Source organism: Callionymus lyra, chromosome 18 (assembly GCF_982586985.1).
Source record: "Callionymus lyra chromosome 18, fCalLyr1.hap1.1, whole genome shotgun sequence".
In the NCBI taxonomy this organism is placed as follows: Eukaryota; Metazoa; Chordata; class Actinopteri; order Syngnathiformes; family Callionymidae; genus Callionymus; species Callionymus lyra.
The window spans coordinates 9,628,556-9,641,873 of NC_141835.1; positions in this window are offsets into that span (position 1 = coordinate 9,628,556).

Consider the following 13,318-nt stretch of genomic DNA (forward strand, 5'->3'; position numbering starts at 1 on the left):
CCTATAGAAAATCCTCAGAATAGTTCTGACCAATCGAACACAAATTAAAATTTTATTTGATCATGACCAACACATTTAATGTCTAAACCGGTTTTTACTACATTTTTTACATATTTATACATGTATCCAACATTCACGAGTCACGAGAGGAAAATATCGCCCCACAAAAACACACACATTAACAACAACAACTGAAGTAATAGTAATTATAATAAAATATAAACAACAGAAAAATAAAAAATGTAAAATAATATTGTACACTTGTAGGGGTGTGTACTGGCAGTAACCTGGCGATGTGATATGTATCAAGATAAAGGGGCAATAATATAATGTAATCGTGATACTGTAGTAACAAGTATATATTTGTAGTATTGTCGAGTACTTGACTCTGGTGTTGCAGAATTTACAGACCACATGACTCTTGATGAAGTTGTAATTGGTTTCATTTGTTTTAAAACCAAAATATGTCCAAACATCATCTTTAAAAGCTGCTGGAGTCAACTGTATCCTCTCATCCTCAGTCATCCCGAGAAATCAATGTTGGAAATGTAATCGCAACACAAAAATAAACACTCTGCGAATAAGCATGTTAATTGTTGACAAAGAAATACAAAATTCATTTATTTTACTCACACTTTATTGAGCTATTAACAATAAAATAACATAACATAATAACATAATAAAGTAACATATCAAATATGATTGGAAACGTAAAAAAAAAATATATATATATATATACCTTTTTAATTATCAAAAAATTCAAATTGTACCTGAATATGAGCTGATATACTAGTTTAGCATTAGCTAATACAATCCCAAGCTAGCCCCACTCTGCTTCTCTGATACCTTTTTATTTGTTATACTTAATTTAACAGATCGTGCCATATGTATTTTAACGTATTTAATGAACTTTATTGAGATTTTCAGATTATTTATTATAAGTGCTTTTGCATTACTATTAGAATACTTAGAATACTGTTAACGACCTGTGGGGCTGTTAGCTTAGCAGACGCTTTAAAAGTTTGAAACTAGGGAACGATAACTACACTTTTTTTATATTTTCATGAGTGTTTTTTTGTACTCTTTTGGCCACCATGGTTTTCTTAAACACTTGCGGATTGAAGCCATACAAGTAAATAAGCAAACTCATCTTAAATTCATGGAGATATAAGACAAACAAAATGAAACAATCTTCATCTACTTACTTCTTGATTTTAGCTTTATGTTATTATGGTAAAATCTGTTTAATAATAATAGAGTTATGAATCGTTTTGCTTTCTATTTACAGAGCTTATCCAACAGAGTTTTTGTTTTTGGATTAAATACATATTTAACCGAAATATTTGCATAAATATAAAAACGTTAATTTACCACAATAATTTCGTCACGTCGTATCGTAGCGCTCATTAGCTCGACCAGAAGTTGAAACAGTTTATCCTCCTACGTTCTGGTTTTTAAAACGACTTCCCAGTTCAACGGCAGGGTGTGTTATTATAAAGCTGGATACACAACATCAACAACACAAAAGACGTGCAACACAGGCTTCAGGTCGTCTCACAACATCAATAAATACGGACGGAACAGCATTAGCAATAGCCTCAACCGTAACCCCGCCGACTCTAATACGATGGAATTAGTATCAGTGTTTTAAGGTTCGGGCCATTTAGGTGAAATTCTAAGCCGGGCAGGGAGTAATTTGGACACAAGGAAAATTGATTTTGACCATCAGCACTTTCTCATTTTCAAACAGCGCCTGCGGCTAAACGGGTTAGCCGGTTAAGCGCATTACACAGGTAGCTTCGCCTTTCCTCCCCAATGATTATGTGTCCGCCTTTGAGCAATTGATGCTTGGAATCAGAGAATTATCATATTCCATGACTGGAAGAGACAAATTAGTGCCTGGTCTCGTTGAAGCAGGAACGTTTTGGACTGTTTTTTTGTACCGTTTTCTGCCCTTAAAGGGAGGGGTTTTTACGTATCGGATGTCGGCGAGCCATGTCTGGGATCGGGGCGTTGTCGGAGCCTGTCAATGACAATGTTGGCTGATGGAGTGAGAGTGGAGAAAGGAAGGAAGGAGGGATGGAGGTGGAGGTATAGAGAGCAGGTTTAGCAGAAGAACTGAAGAAGAGATTGTGTTACTTGGATTGGAAATTTGCATTTATTTCAGACTTTGTTTCTTTTCTCTTCTATCAGCCGAGAAACTTCCTCTGAAACTTCTACGTCTGGGTTCGCCCCAGGACCTCCTCCCCCTTCCCTGTAGAAAAGCCCCCCCAGAGCAACACCACCCATTTGAAAACCCCCCAAAAAACAGGTTTAATCATGGTTTAGTTTACAGACATTTATACATAAGGAAGATAGACTGAAGATCTTTCCAGGGCGTCCCTTGCCTCTCACCCTGGGCAACTGGGACAGGTGCCTGCCCTCCACCGCGACCACTTTACAAATATAAATGGTTTAAAACTTTTGTCTTTATTCATTCATTCATTTTTCTTCCGCTTTATCCCTTCGGGGGGAGACTGGAGCCTATCCTACTTTCATTGGGCGTGAGGCAGGGGACACCCTGGACAGGACGCCAGTCTGTCGCAGGGCACTTTTGTCTTTAAACAAAGCAAAATACAGAGACAAAATGTCATATTTACAATCAAAATATGCATCTAAAAATCAACTTGAGAGAATGCAGACCTCCACCAAGTAGCTCTTTTTAGCGATTAGCATCAGTAGCATCCCTTGGATAACGCATAGCAAGCGAAGAAGAGTTTTTCAGCTAAAAGAGAGTCTTTTAAAATCCAAATAGAAAACCACCATACTTTGTTTTCTTTTTATTGTCTGTTTAGCAACATGACAAAAAAAATAAGTATTGAACTTTGTTATTAAGCTATCTTGCTGACGGACACAAAGTATAGCATGACCTCCTTGGCAGAGGAAACACTATTTTGTATTTTATTTTAAATATTTTGTTTATTCAAATATTTTCTGTTATTATTTGGGCTTTTTTAATTTGTAAATTTTAACACCAATGCTGATGTTTTTAACCATTTCATGTACCTAATAAAAAAAAAACATAGTACAGCCAATTGTAAAGAATATTGACTATATTTGAACGTTGAAAATCATCTTCAAGTACTTTTCATTTGGAGAATATATTGAAGTATTTGCTTTATAAAACAAAACGATACTTTAAAAAACCAAAAGTTCAATTTCACTTGATATAAAAACGAAGATTCCTCCAGTAAAGGTCAGAATAATATATGATGTAAAGTCATTTTAACGGCAAAAAAACAAGTGTCTTCTCATGTTTCTATTTGTAGAGAAAAGTGTTTCCAACTCAAAGTGGGCCAAAGAATTGAGACTTCTGTCGAAGCCCAGTATCTCGTGGAGTCCACAGATCAACCGCCAACAACGTGTGCGTGTCATTATGTGGATCATCGAGCCCGTCCAACTACATCGGCTCTTCCCTCCGACTCTTGTCGGTTCTAATCGGAACCACATGGTGGAACCGGATTGGCTGAAAGGAGCCGGGATGGAGATTCCTGCCCGACATTCCTCCGTGTGTTGACCAACATCCCCCTCCAGGGGGGTCAGTGGCTTCAGGGCTCTGGGTAGTGGCCGACCGATAAGGAGGGTTTTTGCTGTCGGACTGTTCAGGAAGGCACTAATGGGAGGGAAGGGAACCACAGGCCACAGACATCCAGTAAGCAGCGAACCACAGTCCACAAGACGCTCCCTCGTCCATTTTCAACATGCAGGTACAAGACATGATTCGCCGCATCGTGTCGTGACACCGTTTCCTTCCTCTCCAAGGTGGCCGGTCCGATTCATCACATGTCACTTTAAAATGAATTAAAATAACAAAATATAGTTAGAGTTACTTTGTAGTACAGACATGTTAGCTTCATTTTAACATATTAGCTCGCTAGTTAGCCTTTTTAAAATATGATAACATTAAAATAATAATTATTGAAGTGCTTAAAATAATTCATATTTTATATATAAAACGTTATATTGTTATATAACACGTCACATTAAGATGATTAAAAAAACAAAACAACTATAGTAAGTGTTACTTTGAAGAACAGATATGTAAGCTTCATGCTAATATAGTTATCCTAAAATCTGATAACATTAAAATAATAATTATAAAAGTGCTTAAAATAATTAATAATAAATGCCCTACAATATATTTTTATATCACACGTCACATTAAGATAATTTAGAATGACTTACTATAGTTAGACTTACCTTGTAGTACAGATATGTTAGCTTCATTCTAGCTAGTTAGCCTGTTTAAAATCTGATAACATTAAAAAATATTATTATTAAAGTGCTTAAAATAATTAATAATAAATGCCCTTCTATATATTTTTATATCACACGTCACATTAAGATGATTAAAAAAAAAAAAAAACTATAGTAAGTGTTACTTTGAAGAACAGATATGTTAGCTTCATGCTAATATAGTTAGCCTGTTTAAAATCTGATAACATTAAAATAATAATTAGAAAAGTGCTTAAAATAATAAATAATAAATGCCCTACTATATATTTTTATATCACACGTCACTTTAAGATTATTTAGAATTACTTACTATAGTTAGACTTACTTTGTAGTACAGATATGTTAGCTTCATGCTAATATAGTTAGCCTGTTTACAATCTAATAACATTAAAATAATAAATATTAAAGTGCTTAAAATAATTAATAAGTGCCCTACTTTATATTGTTATATAACACGTCACATTAAGATGATTAAAAAAAAAGAAACTATAGTAAGTGTTACTTTGAAGAACAGATATGTTAGCTTCATGCTAATATAGTTAGCCTTTTTAAAATCTGATAACATTAAAATAATAATTATAAAAGTGCTTAAAAAAATTAATAATAAATGCCCTACTATATATTTTTATATCACACGTCACATTAAAATTATTTAGAATTACTTACTATAGTTAGAGTTACTTTGTAGTACAGATATGTAAGCTTCATTATAGCTAGTTAGCCTGTTTAAAATCTGATAACATTAATATAATTATTATTAAAGTGCTTAAAATAATTAACAATAAATGCCCTGCTATGTTTATTTTTATATCACAAGTCACATTAATATGATTAGAAAAAAGGAAATATAGTAAGTGTTACTTTGAAGAACAGATATGTTAGCTTCATGCTAATCTAGTTAGCTAGCTAGTTAGCCTGTTTAAAATCTGATAAGGTTAAAATAATTATTAGTACACTAAGCATCTATTTTATTGGGTATTGTAGTGATTGTTTAAGCGCTTTGTGACCCTGGTCTAGAAAAACGCTATACAAATATTACTTACTTTCTTACTTCTTCAAATAATTAACAATAAATGCCGTACTATATATTGTTATATAAATAAACATGGTGTCCCAAAAAAATTCTTCTTGCTTCTTAGGATTTACTTTACGCATTTTAAATGTTGAAAAAAACGTTACATTATCTTGAATAAAATACAATGTTTAGTACTGAAGGTAATAATAATAATTCAATATCAATAATTGTATGATACATATCGATCTATCTATACTGTATATATATATATATATATATATATATATATATATATATATATATATATATATATATATATATATATATATATAAATAAATATATTAATGTAAAAGTGAATCAAACAGTGACTGGTTGCATTTAAACTCTTCGAAAATGGAAGTTTTACCTTTTATTTCGCATCTTATTATCAATATAAGATGGGTGGATGGATGGATGGATGGATGGATGGATGGATGGATGGATGGATGGATGGATGGATGGATGGATGGATGGATGGATGGATGGATGGATGGATGGATGGATGGATGGATGGATGGATGGATGGATGGATGGATGGATGGATGGATGGATGGATGGATGGATGGATGGATGGATGGATGGATGGATGGATGGATGGATGGATGGATGGATGGATATGGATAATATCTGTCATTGTTGATTTGAGTATTAGGTTCGGTCTTCCAATTTAAAAAAAACAAAAAAATGGGTGTTTTTTGACAGAAAAATATTAATAAAACTAGTTACAAACCGTCATATGTCGTCTCAATTAATCCCTTAAATAATTTGAAAGTTGAGAAAAAGTTTGCATGTGTTTACCTCATTATTATTTCCACGACATGCGAAGCTACATCATTAGCTCGGCTTCTCCGTCGCACCTCGGCTCGTGATGTGTCTTTAATTGGGGAGTCATCAAGAGGAACGATCCGTCTCTCCGGGGGCCCGGGCTGGTATCTGAACTCCCCGCCGCCCGCCATGTGCTTCCAGTTTAGATGGCGCTCCGCTCGGGGGGTCAAAGGTTAAGTGAAACTACCTGCTCCTCTGTGTCTGGCGATTATTCGCTTTGTCCGCGGCGCTGCCAGATCATAAAACACTTGTGTCCACTTTCACTCCGGACCCTCAGGAGTCCCCCTCGGCTTCATTACTGTTACGCCCCGGACGTGTGGCGGTACGAGCGCCGCCTCTTCTGATGTCGCGCCGTGACAGCACGTGCTTCGCCCGCCGCCGCCGGCACAAGCCATCTCTCAACGTTACAAACACCCGTCATGGCCGCCCCCGTGTTGACGGTCATCGGTCTGGAAGTGATACAGTAAATAGTGAGAAATGAGGTTTCTGCAGGCAAATGGGATGAGACATGAAAGTGAACCGGAGCGCTGGTTCTGGTTTCCTGTCTGAGCGGCTGTTAATTAATGGCGCAGACGGAGACCATCATTCTTCGGTCGGCCCCCGAGACCGTGGCAGCCCGGTCATCATAGTCAGTCACTTTGTTTATGAATTCGTGACCTCTGACCTCCTGGAAATTTGTCTTTCTTTTTAGATTACTACGAATTATAGTCATTGCGATCCTCGTCTGCTGCTCACAAACTAAATCTTCTTATTTTCTTTTAATTTCATTTAAACCAGTTTTCTTTGCAGTGTTTGCGAGATAAAAATCACTGTAACATATATTTGAAATAATGTTTGTCTATTAGAGACAAATTTAGTTTTTGAAATAGTTCACTTTTCCTTTGTAGTACTACTGTACCAGTACTACAAAGAGGTAACATCTTGCATGTTATTTCATATTCGTATGATCATTAAATACTCAGGGGCCACATTATATACTGTGACTGTCGTGAGGGGCCATCAAGACAAAACTAAAACATAGGAGAAAAAAAAGGGGGGAAGTGGCAATTTAATATTTATAAATCCAATCATCTCAAAATTATATAAAATAACTTTGTTTTTTTAATATAATATGGGTCAAGGTGACCCAGAGACAACACAAGGGATACCTCAAACACATTTGTTTTTAGGCATTTGGGTCACCTTGACCCTGAGATAACACAAGGGTTAAGAAATGTTTGTTTAGACTTAACATAGTAATACATAAAAAGTCAAATAATTGTTTTATTTTAAGTTCTACTCGGACTCATGAGGGCCACATAAATACAGTCAAAGGGCCGTATGTGGCCCCCGGGCTGCACCCAGGAATGTCCTAAGTATGATATTATATAGTTGTTTTTTGTGAAATGTCTTAAAGTAAAATCTTGAATGTTCAGAGACAGGTGATCACTGAAAACCCTTGAGGAGCCAAGGTCTCCAGTAGGGCTGTAATGATACACTACCCTTACGATACGATACAATTATTTCAGCTTTCGATACAATTCGATGCGATATTTTCAGCTTCTGATACGGTTTGATGCAATATTTTCAGCTCACAATACAATATTTTCAGCTCACAATACAATATTTTCAGCTCACAATACAATATTTTCAGCTCACAATACAATATTTTCAGCTCACAATACAATATTTTTTACTTCCAATACAATTCAATATGATATTTTTAGCTCATTAACAATTTAGGGGTACTGAATTTTAGTGACATCTAGTAACTGACACAAAGGATCATTTGTTAAAATCGACACTCTTGACTTGATGAAGATAAAGTGTTTTTTTGGAGGTACAGCCTTCTTGTTATTTATTGTAGATAAAGTTACTTTTTTACTTTTTTAAGTTGAATTAACTTTTTAAGTAAAAAAAAAGAGGATGAAGGTGTTGGCAATTCAATTTCTGTTATAAGCAAAAAAAGAAAGGGGTCAAATAAAGAATTGTATATGATGGGAAAATTTAAAGATAAATCAATAAATAAAAGGACATTAGAAAATAAGCTGAGGTTTTAAATTGATTGCATATAAGTTTATTATAATACATTTTATTTTAAGATTCTAAGATCATTGCATATTTCATATATTTAACCATTTGATTAAAAATGAATCAAACGTTAAACACGTGTTATTTATTTTATCTTGTTTTATTTATTTTTATTTTATTAAAAAATATTTTTTAAAAACACTATAAAAAGTATAAAACAAAACCCCTTAAAAAAATGAAAAATAAAAGAGATATTCAAACTAAGATCTTCAGGAAAATATATGTTTAAAAAATTCATGAAAAAGAAAATACAATAAGACCTGCTTCAAAAAAGTTGTGTAAAATTTAATTTAAAAATTCAAACAAATAACTAGTAATAGTATTGATGGATAGTGATTTTGAAACATTTCTTAATGGTCAGTTTTATAGTATTACTTTAACTGCATGTGGGCCAAAAACAACATATATTCGAATGGTGAATAACAAATGTTGCAAAGGATTGTGGGATTTTTCAGGGTTGAGATGCATTTTCTTTTTTATCTTATCTATTTTATTGGGGATTTCCGTGAGATGTTTTAAAATATATGTAACTTGTTTAGTTTTGATTCAACGTTACAAAGCTGCTTTTGTTAATGAGTCAGATTTGTTCTCATAAAATATATGTGAACATAATCCCACCAAAAAAAAAACAGAAACAATGTTTTTCTGTGTACATTCGACTCATCGTTAACCACACGAATATCACGCAAACATTTCTCCTCTTCAATCGGACGCTGTGTCCGTCCGGACAAGAAAGCGTTTCTTCCTCCGACCGAGATGTTGCGACTGTAATTCGTTTTCCTGGGACATTTTTTTTTGTCAAGTCTTAACAGGCCTTGTTCCTTCATATCCTCGACCAAATTAGCGGACACCCGAAAGATCAAAAGCTCTCCTCGCTTCAGGATGAACTCTTGAACAGTAGTTCGCTTCCCCTTTTTCGTGCCAAATTCCATTCACAGAGAGGAAAACATTGGCGCCTCCTGTAGACAGTGATTAAAGTAAACCGTTGAAATAAGATACAAGGAAATTGAAAAGATTGGTTTTTATAGTAACCGCGACGACTCGCGCTCGCTGAACAAACACGGCAGTTGCGCGCTCGACTGGGAACGAGCGCTAGGGCAACGAAATGACATTGATTATGTATTCCACCCTATAGATTCCTGCGTTGAAACACGGTCGGCTTTCAAACGCGCTCGGATTTCTCCGAACAATGTCTGGTTTCCATCACTGACACTGACGCTGACGTTTCTGTCACGCAGTGAAATTTTCTCTGTAAAACAGCAATTTTCTTTTCTGAGGGGTGTTCCAGTGTGTGGAGCCGCACAACTTGACCTCTGACCCGGTGAGCGACGCGCCCAAGTTTACCGATTGTCTCTTTAACAGGTTCATTGAACAGTCTCTCCGTCGGAACATTGTGGATTTTAAGAATGAAAATCTTAAAAATCAACTTACAGTTTCAACTCAATAGTCAAAAAACATTAAAATTAAGTCCTGTCATGGTGACTCAAGGGCAAAATACCGATAATTGTCGTTAAAAGTTGTGGTATATTTCTTTTTTTCTTTAATTAGACAGACTTTCCGTAATAAGACAGAGTTTTCTCTTCAAAAAGTTTGTTTAATACCGTAGCAAGTTGCCTTTGGCAAAATATCTCACCCCTTCTGCCAGAGAAGTCCAGAAGTTCAAAGGAAAAAGTATAAAACCGATCAAGTCGTTCCGAACGGTTGGTTTGATAACAAGAAAATATTTTAATTAATAAAACAGTCAAAAACTATACTAATTAGATGTACGTAACCCCTTTGTTAGTTTGTTTTTTTCTTTGTAAAATCCCAATTTTCTGCAGTTCGTAGCAAGTTGCCTTTGGCAAAATATCTCACCCCTTCTGCCAGAGAAGTCCAGCAGTTCAAAGGAAAAAGTATAAAACCGATCAAGTCGTTCCGAACGGTTGGTTTGATAACAAGAAAATATTTTAATTAATAAAACAGTCAAAAACTAAACTAGGTAGATGTAAACGGAAACATTTGATTTTCCAAACGTTATTTTTCTAAAATCCAAATCATATTATTTTGAATTCACTCTTGCCATTAAGGCCCGGGGCCAAAATATCCATAGTAATGTGAGATATTTTTTTAATTATTAGACGTATGTATTTACATTTTCGGGCTTTGCTGTTCCAAAAAGTTGTCTTAAATTTTCATAATTTATGTTTGAGAGTTCAAATATAAAAAAATAAAAAGGAAAAAAGAGTTTTATTTATATTTTAAAATCCCAATTTTCTGCGTTTTGTGCAAATGTTGCCTTTGGCAAAATATCTCACCCCTTCTGCCAGAGAAGTCCAGCAGTTCAAAGGAAAAAGTATAAAACCGATCAAGTCGTTCCGAAGGGTTGGTTTGATAACAAGAAAATATTTTAATTAATAAAACAGTCAAAAACTATACTGGGTAGATGTACGTAACCCCTTTGTTTGTTTGTTTTTTTCTTTGTAAAATCCCAATTTTCTGCAGTTCGTAGCAAGTTGCCTTTGGCAAAATATCTCACCCCTTCTGCCAGAGAAGTCCAGAAGTTCAAAGGAAAAAGTATAAAACCGATCAAGTCGTTCCGAAGGGTTGGTTTGATAACAAGAAAATATTTGAATTAATAAAACGGTCAAAAACTAAACTAGGTAGATGTAAACGGAAACATTTGATTTTCAAAACGTTATTTTTCTAAAATCCAAATCATATTATTTTGAATTCACTCTTGCCATTAAGGCCCGGGGCCAAAATATCCATAGTAATGTGAGATATTTTTTTAATTATTAGACGTATGTATTTACATTTTCGGGCTTTGCTGTTCCAAAAAGTTGTCTTAAATTTTCATAATTTATGTTTGAGAGTTAAAATATAAAAAATAAAAAGGAAAAAAGAGTTTTATTTATATTTTAAAATCCCAATTTTCCACGTTTTGTGCAAATGTTGCCTTTGGCAAAATATCTCACCCCTTCTGCCAGAGAAGTCCAGCAGTTCAAAGGAAAAAGTATAAAACCGATCAAGTCGTTCCGAAGGGTTGGTTTGATAACAAGAAAATATTTTAATTAATAAAACAGTCAAAAACTATACTAGGTAGATGTACGTAACCCCTTTGTTTGTTTGTTTTTTTCTTTGTAAAATCCCAATTTTCTGCAGTTCGTAGCAAGTTGCCTTTGGCAAAATATCTCACCCCTTCTGCCAGAGAAGTCCAGCAGTTCAAAGGAAAAAGTATAAAACCGATAAAGTCGTTCCGAACGGTTGGTTTGATAACAAGAAAATATTTTAATTAATAAAACAGTCAAAAACTATACTAGGTAGATGTACGTAACCCCTTTGTTTGTTTGTTTTTTTCTTTGTAAAATCCCAATTTTCTGCAGTTCGTAGCAAGTTGCCTTTGGCAAAATATCTCACCCCTTCTGCCAGAGAAGTCCAGCAGTTCAAAGGAAAAAGTATAAAACCGATAAAGTCGTTCCGAACGGTTGGTTTGATAACAAGAAAATGTTTGAATTAATAAAACGGTCAAAAACTAAACTAGGTAGATGTAAACGGAAACATTTGATTTTCAAAAACGTTATTTTTCTTAAATCCAAATTATATTATTTTGAATTCACTCTTAAATATCCATAGTAATGTGAGATATTTTTTAAATAATTAGACATAATTTACATTTTCAGGCTTTGCTGTTCCAAAAAGTTGTCTTAAATGTTCATCATTTATGTTTGAGAGTTAAAATATAAAAAATAAAAAGGAAAAAAGAGTTTTATTTATATTTTAAAATCCCAATTTTCCGCGTTTTGTGCAAAAGTTGCCTTTGGCAAAATATCTCACCCCTTCCGCACTACTGCCTCCGAAGGACAAAATCTTCCTCTCGTTCCGAGGCCAGGCAGAAATTATAAAACTGATCACCTAGAATAAGGGAGCTAGTTCAAAAATAAAAGCCTTTTGGTCCAAATCCAGCTTGCCAAATCATTTTTATTCACAAATATTCGTTTTAAAACTGATTTAAAGTACATCGAAAGCTAGCTTAACACCAGATATTTTAACCCGAAGCGATTACACCGCTGAAGATTTGACTGGGCCTTGAGTGTGACAATAGAGCCAAAGAATTGTTCTGTCTGATCCAATTGCACGACTCCAGTGTCCTCATTCTTGTCGTATCCACGGGTCGCCATGCTTAGTAACAACTGTCACTCTTTTGGCATCGTGTCCTCGCTTTAATCTTCCTGTGCCGGACCACAACCTCCGGGCTAAACCTTCCGAATGAAGAGCCGGAGTCTGTGTTTAATCCCGACTTGCTGGGAACGTGAGGCCACTGTGACGATATCTGCGAGTGTAAGTGCTGCAGACGCTGCCGTTGACTTGTAAATTACAGACTTTGAAATTGTCCTTTTTTTTTTAAATGTCGTTTGTAAGCGAACTGTGAGAGCGAGTATAAATACTTCTACATCTACATCTGTGTCTTGAACTCTTGGTTCAAGACTGTAATGGTACTTCTTAAGAAAGCATCCCGTGTTACATCAGGACACTTTCTCCCTGTTGTTTTATTTTTTTTCCAAAGCCTTATTTAAATCTTTTATTTTCCCACTGCTGATTGTTCATGTGCGTTACATCATTTCCTGAATCTCACGCCCGGTTCCCTCAGGCCGAATATCTCACCCCTTCTCGCACTGGTTCCAGAGAATTGTGGGATAAAATCCATCTCTTCACACAGACTCAAAATTGGGAACGAATGTGATCTTCACATCGGAGTTAAAAGATCGTTCAAAAGTGATGATTTGGCTCCGCAGCTCTCCAGGATGAGGGCGGCCCCTGGGGCCCCATGAAGTCGAAGGGAAGCGATAAAACCCATCATTGGCCGTTATATTTTGTTCTTTTTTTAATAGTTGTTTTTCATTTTAAAAATAGCTTGTTGACATATGTGTTGTAAGAGTCACTTTTCCATTGTATTCTTTTTGTTTTTAACATCTAAATCAATTGTTTAACTTTGATATTTACGAATTAAATAGAAAACCATGAAACCGATCAATGGCCTTTCTAGATTGTGCTTTTTTTAATAGTTGTTTTAATCTTTTTAATAGCTTGTTTTATGACCGACTTTTCCATTATAT